The sequence below is a fragment of the Clarias gariepinus genome, chromosome 19 (genome assembly GCF_024256425.1).
Source record: "Clarias gariepinus isolate MV-2021 ecotype Netherlands chromosome 19, CGAR_prim_01v2, whole genome shotgun sequence".
NCBI classification, from domain to species: domain Eukaryota; kingdom Metazoa; phylum Chordata; class Actinopteri; order Siluriformes; family Clariidae; genus Clarias; species Clarias gariepinus.
Window position 1 is genome coordinate 12,678,790 of NC_071118.1, and position 7,980 is coordinate 12,686,769.

General features: G+C 38.7%; 1 pseudogene; it reads right to left on the reverse strand.

Moving 5' to 3' along the window:
* Window positions 1-448: 448 nt before the first annotated feature.
* Window positions 449-622, reverse strand: LOC128508124 (uncharacterized; annotated as a pseudogene).
* Between the last annotated feature and the right edge of the window lie 7,358 nt (window positions 623-7,980).

Consider the following 7,980-nt stretch of genomic DNA (forward strand, 5'->3'; position numbering starts at 1 on the left):
ATACCAGACACTTTCAATCATGGATAAAAGGTCTTATTGAGAGAAGGAAAGGATGATTTGAGAGTAGTATGAATAACATTGGTATGAAAACCCATGTACAGATATGACCTCAGCAAGAGATCAGGATTAGAGAGAGAACAGAAGAGCAGTCCAGTAAGCTTATAGATCCCCACCATGTCATGAGAAATGACCACTGCTTCAGGTAGAAGGGAAACCACTATCATGCCATAAGTTACAGGACACATGAGGATGGACAAGAGAGTCTTGTGTTTGACTGTGACAAGTACTTCTGAGAGGAACCTTGGCTACTGGTTTACACTATATTTTATTTTTTATTGGGGTTGAAGTCAAATTCAGACAGTTTTAAGGACCTTCCTTGGTGGAGCTATGGCTTAAACCGTCGACTTTCTGTACAACAAAGTTTTATGCTGCTGAACTACCACTGCCACAAAAGACATATCTGGAAGCATTCCAATACCAGAGTGGTGGATGGAGTGGATGGAGCAAATCCTTTCTTTATCTAAAAATCCATTTAAAATATGGTCTCCATCTAGAGAACATACCACATATTAAACCGATAAGAACAGATACTACACTAATTAAGAATGACTGGCAATGCTAGTCAAAACTTGTAGTGGTTAAAATGATCAAAGTTCAAACTTAACATCAAGAATGACATATTTCACCATCACTATTCAATCAGAAACAGAGAGATGAGAAAAAAATGCAGTCACTTTCTAACATCTGTTGTCCTTTGTGTACTAATTTACCTAAATAAAAAAAAGGTGGCAACATAAATGATGCATCTCAAAGCAAATAATGACATTTTATTTATATATCTAAGACATCTAAAAAAAAAAAAGCCAATATAAAACAGGGATATGTAGGTTTATTTAATAATGCACTTCATTTCATTGGCATCTCATTGGATTTAATTTGCACAATAAAAATAAACTTTGAGCTAATGTATTCTCATCTAAAGTTGTGATAAATATCTTACTTGGCACAACCAGTTCATTTAAGTAGGTTGTGGTCTTTTATTAAAAAAAAGGATACAGTAGAACTTATACTCTACTGGCATTGCTGGCAACAGGAGTCTGATTTGTAAAAAGATATTACAGTGTGGTGTTTACATGAGTACAAAAAAAACTTAGTGAAATCAGATAATAATAATGAAATATCACATTCATGGGTATACAAACGCAGTCAATGCTTTGACTAGCTCTGTGTGTGTGTGTGTGTGTGTGTGTGTGTGTGTGCGTGTGTGTGCATTTATGTACAGGTGTATATAAATGCAAGCCTGGTACAGCTTTCAAATTCTAGCTTTCTTTTCAGAAGTTTCCAACTCTGGGGCGACATCATAGCCACCCCCCAATCTGGTTCTCCATGTCCTTTCAAATGTTCAAAGACATACAGATAATTAGGCTATGGAAAATTGTCCCTACATGTGAATGGTGTGTGAGATGTACTAGAGTCCAATTCAAGAAGAATTTACCTTGCATTGTGCCCAGTGTTTACTGAAACCACTGGTCCACTGTGGATGGATCCAAAACCACATGCCCTTCTCACTATAGGTCAAATCAAACATTAGACCAGTGTGGATCACTGTACTATGAGGCCCAGTTTCCATTTTCATGATTTCTCTCAGAAATTCAGGAATCAAGAAAATGTAGTAATACTGTAGCTTACCTGGGTTGGTCAGTGTGACCTGTCGTAATCCGCAGCTTGAGGGCATTGGCGACACATTTTCTGAGCCATTTTTTCGTCAGAGCTACAGCTTTTTTTTTTTTAGCTCCTTAGGTATGTGGTAGCTCCAGTATATGTTTACATAGGTGTCTTCATGATCAATTGGCACATCCATATTTAATTGCATACACTATAGTGGCGTCGTGTCACATAATGATAATTTCAAGGTGCCAAGATGGTATCAATGGTAAGTGAACTTACCAGATCTGTTCATTCATCTTCTATTCCGCTTATTCAACCGCAAATGGGAAAACATGGAGGAAACCCACCCTGAACATGCAAACGTCCTGCACATGGACCCGAGGTGGGAATCGAATTTTCAAACCTAGAGGTGCAAGGCCACAAACCACTACACCACTGTGCTGCCCTGAACTTTTTTACTGTAATTTTTGTCGATAAATGTGAAAAAGTATCGTTTACATGTTTACAATAAATGTCAGATCAAAGCACGTCATGTAATATAAACATAATACCCTATAGCACTTCTAGAAGTTCTCTCTGTATGTATCCATAGATCCATATATATTCCAGAGATATTTTGAAGTAATCTGCATTATCTGTGGCATGACCTCACCAGATCATTAGCTTTTCTGTGCCTTTAAGTATGACCAGCTAATTTTACATTAGCGCTTTGTACATATGTTGGGCTAATGACGTCAGAGTATGGCAAAGACGTGGAAACCCCAGATTTTTTAATCTATAGCAAAAAAATAGGAACTGGGCTTTAGTGTGTGCTAAACCACATGCCCGGTTTTACCATATAATCCACACACTGTCTTTGGCCTGGTAGACCTAGACTGTATACATTATTCACCTGTAATGAACAGGATGTGGTTTCGGACATGATCTCTACTGTCTCTGACATCACACACACACACACACACACACACACACACACACAGGGGCCGGATTGAGGCACTGAGGCCTGGGCAGTACGCCTGGATCCCCCCTCTTTTCCTCCGCTATTCCCTGTGCCTCTCATTCTCTAATTGGTCAGATGAGTCATGTGACCAGGAAGTGTGGCTCTGTTCCATTTCCCCTCCTGGCTGAGGGAACACGGTGGGCGGCTCTTACGCTGTGGGTTAAAAATAACTGCCATATTTAAGGCTGTGGAGGAATCCCGGGCGCGCAGAGGAGGCACAAGCTGCCTCACGACACACACACACACACACACACACACACACACTTTCTCTCCTGATCGGATGGAATGATGTAAACGACGGAGCCACACTCAGCTTGCTCTGTGTAAACAAGCCAAAAACAAGAGGTGCGGTCCTCTCTCACACACACACAATGTTCGAAAGCATTACAGTGATGCCTTTCTTCTTTCATTCCCACTTTGTTTTAAATAAGAACAAGTCTGAAATTCACAGTCACAAACTCCCACCATCAGCACTGATCTTTGGTTCTGTCCCGTACCTCTGCTCATGATACAAGCCACAAAAACACCACGTTTATCTGCCGTTTGATTTTATGTGTGTGAGATATACAGGTGCACATACTTATACACACACAGAGAGATGGCACAGACTTGAACCCTGAAAACGCCATGCAAATCAATGGAGGGTAAATCAAGGGAGGAATCACCTGCTCATTTGCATATATTTTGCATATTTCTTCATGGAACTGGGACTCCTCATTCTCTCTCTCTCTCTCTCTCTCTCTCTCTCTCACACACACACACACACACATACACCTTTAGACTTTAGTACCAGTAATTTAGGTTCATTTAGTATTAAACTAGTTTGTTGAGATGGTGAGCGATTGAGAAGTGATGGAATGAAAGAGCCCTAGGTAGTGCACTCAGACAGGGGTGGTGTTGATGTTGGTGTTCAGTGGAAACTTTGACTGTTGCTTTAGTGCACATGTGATAATTTTTGTTGTTGTAATAATATTCCCTTAACGCTTGTTCGGTGACAATGTTTAGCTTCACCTAGAAAGTTTTATACCAAATCTAAAATATAGATTATCATAAATCTTTAAATATAGAGAGAACCCAGAGAGTGAAAATTAGATAGAACACTCATTATCATGTATAAGGAATTCAACGTTACCAGGAACAAAAAACATAAAGATATTTCTCCTCATTACTATTACAAACAACCATATTTCTTAAACAACCATATTCTGATGTATTTGCCCTGTGGGAAGAAGAAAACATGAATAAACATAATTGGCGATCGCTTGCGACACTTATAGCACTCACTTTATCCTGTATACAGGGTCAGAGGCCTGGCGCCTATCCCAGGAGACTTTGGGCAAGAGTCAGGGTACACCCTGGATAGGGTGCCAATCCATGGCAGAGCACACACACATACTGATCACACACTCACATGCTACAGAACACACTACAGGCAATATGAGAATGCCAATTAGCCTAATTGACATGTCTTTGGACTGTGGGAGGAAACCAGAGCACCCAGAGACAACCCACCAAGCACAGGGAGAGCAAGCAAACTCCGTGCACACAGACCCATGGTGGGAATTGACCCCAGAACCTGAAGGTGCAAAATGCAAACCACTAAGCCACTATGCCACCCTACACTTGAACCTGCATTCTAAAAACAAGTGAAAGTCAATGCTATGTTTAATAGTGAAAGTAAGAGCATTTCCACTTTCACGATATACAGAGAACTCCAAAGCTAAAAGTAGTTCAATTCAATATTTGATTATGACTTAAGTCTATCTTATTTAAGTTCTAATGAATGAGTCAAGAAAGGTTTTTAACAATAGTTGACCTGCATTGTGAGCCTGGCTCCATACAAAGTGCACTATATATTAAATATGGGACCATTTGGTATGAAGTTAAGTTAAGTGAAGCACTGTGCTATGTGTGTTTAGGAAGAACATTTAGTCCCTCTTTTATTTTAATAAGCACATAATTAAACTTATTAAGCATATTATTAAAACGTGAAAGGATAGTGCTGAACCGTCAACTTTATAGAAAAAATAAATGTGGGGAGAAAACAACCAAGAATGACTTAAACACTTGAAGTTACATTTTAAAAACTGACAGTACATTTTGAAGCCTTGTTTTGGTGCTTATAGGTTGTGTGTCCAGAGGAAAACCATTAGGTAGTGAAAATAATCTTTAAAAAAGACTTCCATTTGCAAATTAGCATGAAGATTGGACTTCGCAGCAATGAAAATGGTAAAGTGGTTTGATGAGTCCAGACTGACCCTATTCCAAAGCTACGTGTGCTTCAGGGGAAGAGGGGAAGAGCATTAAGCAATGCACCCATCATGGCCACTGTACAAGACTCCGGAGGCAGTGTTATGATCTGGGGTTTCTCCAGTTGGTCAGGTCTAGGCTCAGCAATGTTATGTGGCACTAAAATTAAATCAGCTGATGACCTGAATGTACTGAGTGACCAGGGTATCACATCAATGGTGTTTATCTCCCTGATGGCACAGGGATATTCCAGGATTCAAACTGTGACAGAGTCCTCACTGAAGGTACTTGAAATGTTCTTGATAAAACATCATGTTGTGTTCAACCCTCTCATCATCAATTCAACATCTGAGCTAAAAATCAATGTGACTCCAGACAGAAATTCATTTTGTTACACAGAATTAAGGTATTGAAACAACCCCACAGTGAATGCACGTCGTAACCAAAGCTATGGCTGATCCAACGAAATATTTTATTGTGTGACTTTCTTTGGCCAGGCAGTGTATTTTTAAGCAGTACCACATGGAAAGGAGTGCTGTCGAGCTGAATATCAGCATGGTTGTGATGTGGTAGTAGGTACCACTGCTCGGCTGATATTTATAACAACAACACAACCTCTAGTGTACTATTGCTTTTATACAACACCTCCATAACCACCTTTTATTATCGACAGATTATCATTAGTTTTTTGATTTAACTAGTCATTTTGCTTCACCAGCACATGTTTGTCTCAGACTTGTGGAACTGGTGGCTGACAGTTGGTGTAAATAAGAGGGAGAAAGTAGTATTTAATTCTTACCACTACTGATGTTTTTTCTTGCTAAAAGTCCTAGCATGAATGGTTTTCAGTATTGCAGACACCTGCTCTCCTCCTTTTCCAATATGGTTGGCCGTACCATTTGATGCTGCAACCGACAGTTACCCTAGGTAATTAACAAAAAACACCCGTAATGCGGCGGTTTTGTGTGGCGGCATAGTGGTTAGCACTCGAGAGTCAAGAGTTTGATTCCCGTCTCACATGGAGTTTGCATGTTCTCCCTGTGCTTGGTGGGTTTCCTCCAGTTACTCCGGTATAGACGATGAGTTAGTGTTTTTATTATTAAGATTTTTTTTTTTTTAAGTTTTTTTAATTAAGTTTATGTTATTTAAGTTCTAAAATAAAGTCTAATGAAGGAGACAACAAAGGTTTTATCAGTAGTCGACCCTACATTGTGAGCCTGGCTGATAGGTGCTCTCTACTAAGTGCACCATATTTTAAATATTAGAACTATTTGGGATAAAGCTTTGTACTTCCCATAGGTGCATTACAAACTGTGTGTGCTTAGAAAGAACATTGAGAACGTGGTTATTTTAATAAGCAAATACCCTTAATGATAAACTAACTCTAGAATAAGAGCTGGGCATGTGTGTGTGTGTGTGTGTCTGTGTGTGTCTGTGTGTGTGTGAGTGAAAGTCATTTATGTTGATTGAGTTAAACAGACAAGATCCTGAAGCAACAGGATCATCATGGAGCCATGTTTGATGTTTGCTTTTGACATACTCTCTCTTTTTTTCCTCTCCTTCCAACACACACAGACACACAAACACCCACACACCCACACACACATACAAAATGTATGTTGGTATTTAATTTGTTCACTGACACAGTTGGCCCTTTTCATACACGTTAGAGATGTACACGTATCTGCATTACATTTCACAACTTAGCAGATGCTCTGCGTGTGTATGTGTGTTAATATTTAAAGAGCATGTTTGCTGAGATTAAAGGAGCGTGTTTAGTTTGTCATACATCCGTTTACTGCAGCATTCATTTGTCAGATCAGTCAAATTTCAGTTAGCGGTTCTAAAATAACTTTCCTGTTGTTTTTTACAAATAATAATTGTTAGAACTTTTCAAAAAAAATTGCATTAAAACATACAACAAAACTACAACAGTTAGTTTTGTTAGTTAGTTTTGGCCCACAAATTTGATTGGTTGAGTGACAGTTCAATTTTCTCTAACTGTGTGTATCACTCCCCTGGTCTGTGCCATGTAAAATTCCACGTAATTCCAGAAATATAACTTTTGGCTTTGTTGCATGGTGGCATAGTGTGTGTGTATGGAGTTTGCATGTTCTCCTCATGCTTGGTCGGTTTCCTCTGGGTTCTCCAGTTTCCTACAGTCAAAAGATATGCAGATAAGGCTAACTGGTGTTCCCAAATTGCCTGTCGTGTGTGAATGAGCATGTGATTGTGTGTATGTGTGTGCCCTCCAATGGATTGGTATGCTCTCCAGGACTACCCTGCCTCATGCCCAAAGTCTCCCAGGAAGGATCCATGTCTCCCATGACCCTGTACAGGTTAAGCGGTATAGAAGGTGAATGAATGAATGAATGAATGAATGAATGAATAAACTTTTGGCTTAAAATGCTATATCAGATATAGATTAAAAAAATGACATTAATTTTACTGGAAGCACCTTTAATGCAAATGTCCAAATGCATGTGCGCTAGCTAGATAGTGTGCTTTAAAATGAGTGTGGCTTTTTTTTTGGATTTATTTCTGCCAGTAGAGCAGACTTGTGTCTGAAATGTCAGTTACTAAATATAAATATGTTTCTTTATGAACCTCTCAGACATATCAGGGGAAGCTCTCACAGGTGTGTCTTAAAATAATAATAATAATAATAATAATATTTATTATTATTATTATTATTATTATTATTATTATTATTATTATTATTCCTAATGATATTCTTTAACAGATGAGGAGCTATCCTGGGTGTAATGCAATAAACGAGAAAAAATTATTTCTGATTCATCACATGACCAACCTGAATATTTCAATTTCTTTTACTTTTGGCTAATGAATGGTAATTTAAGTGTGTATCAGAGGCATGACAAAGAAGAATCACTTCATGTTGTTTATGTTCACCATATTGCTGTCATGCATAAAACTCATTCAAAAACTTTTCTGTTCCTCACAAGGTTCTTTGTTCCTCGGGTTTCCATGTTAGTCTGTGCTGTGTGTAAATATGTTTGTGGAAAGACCAAGTATAACCATGTGGAAGTGTGTTTAAGAAC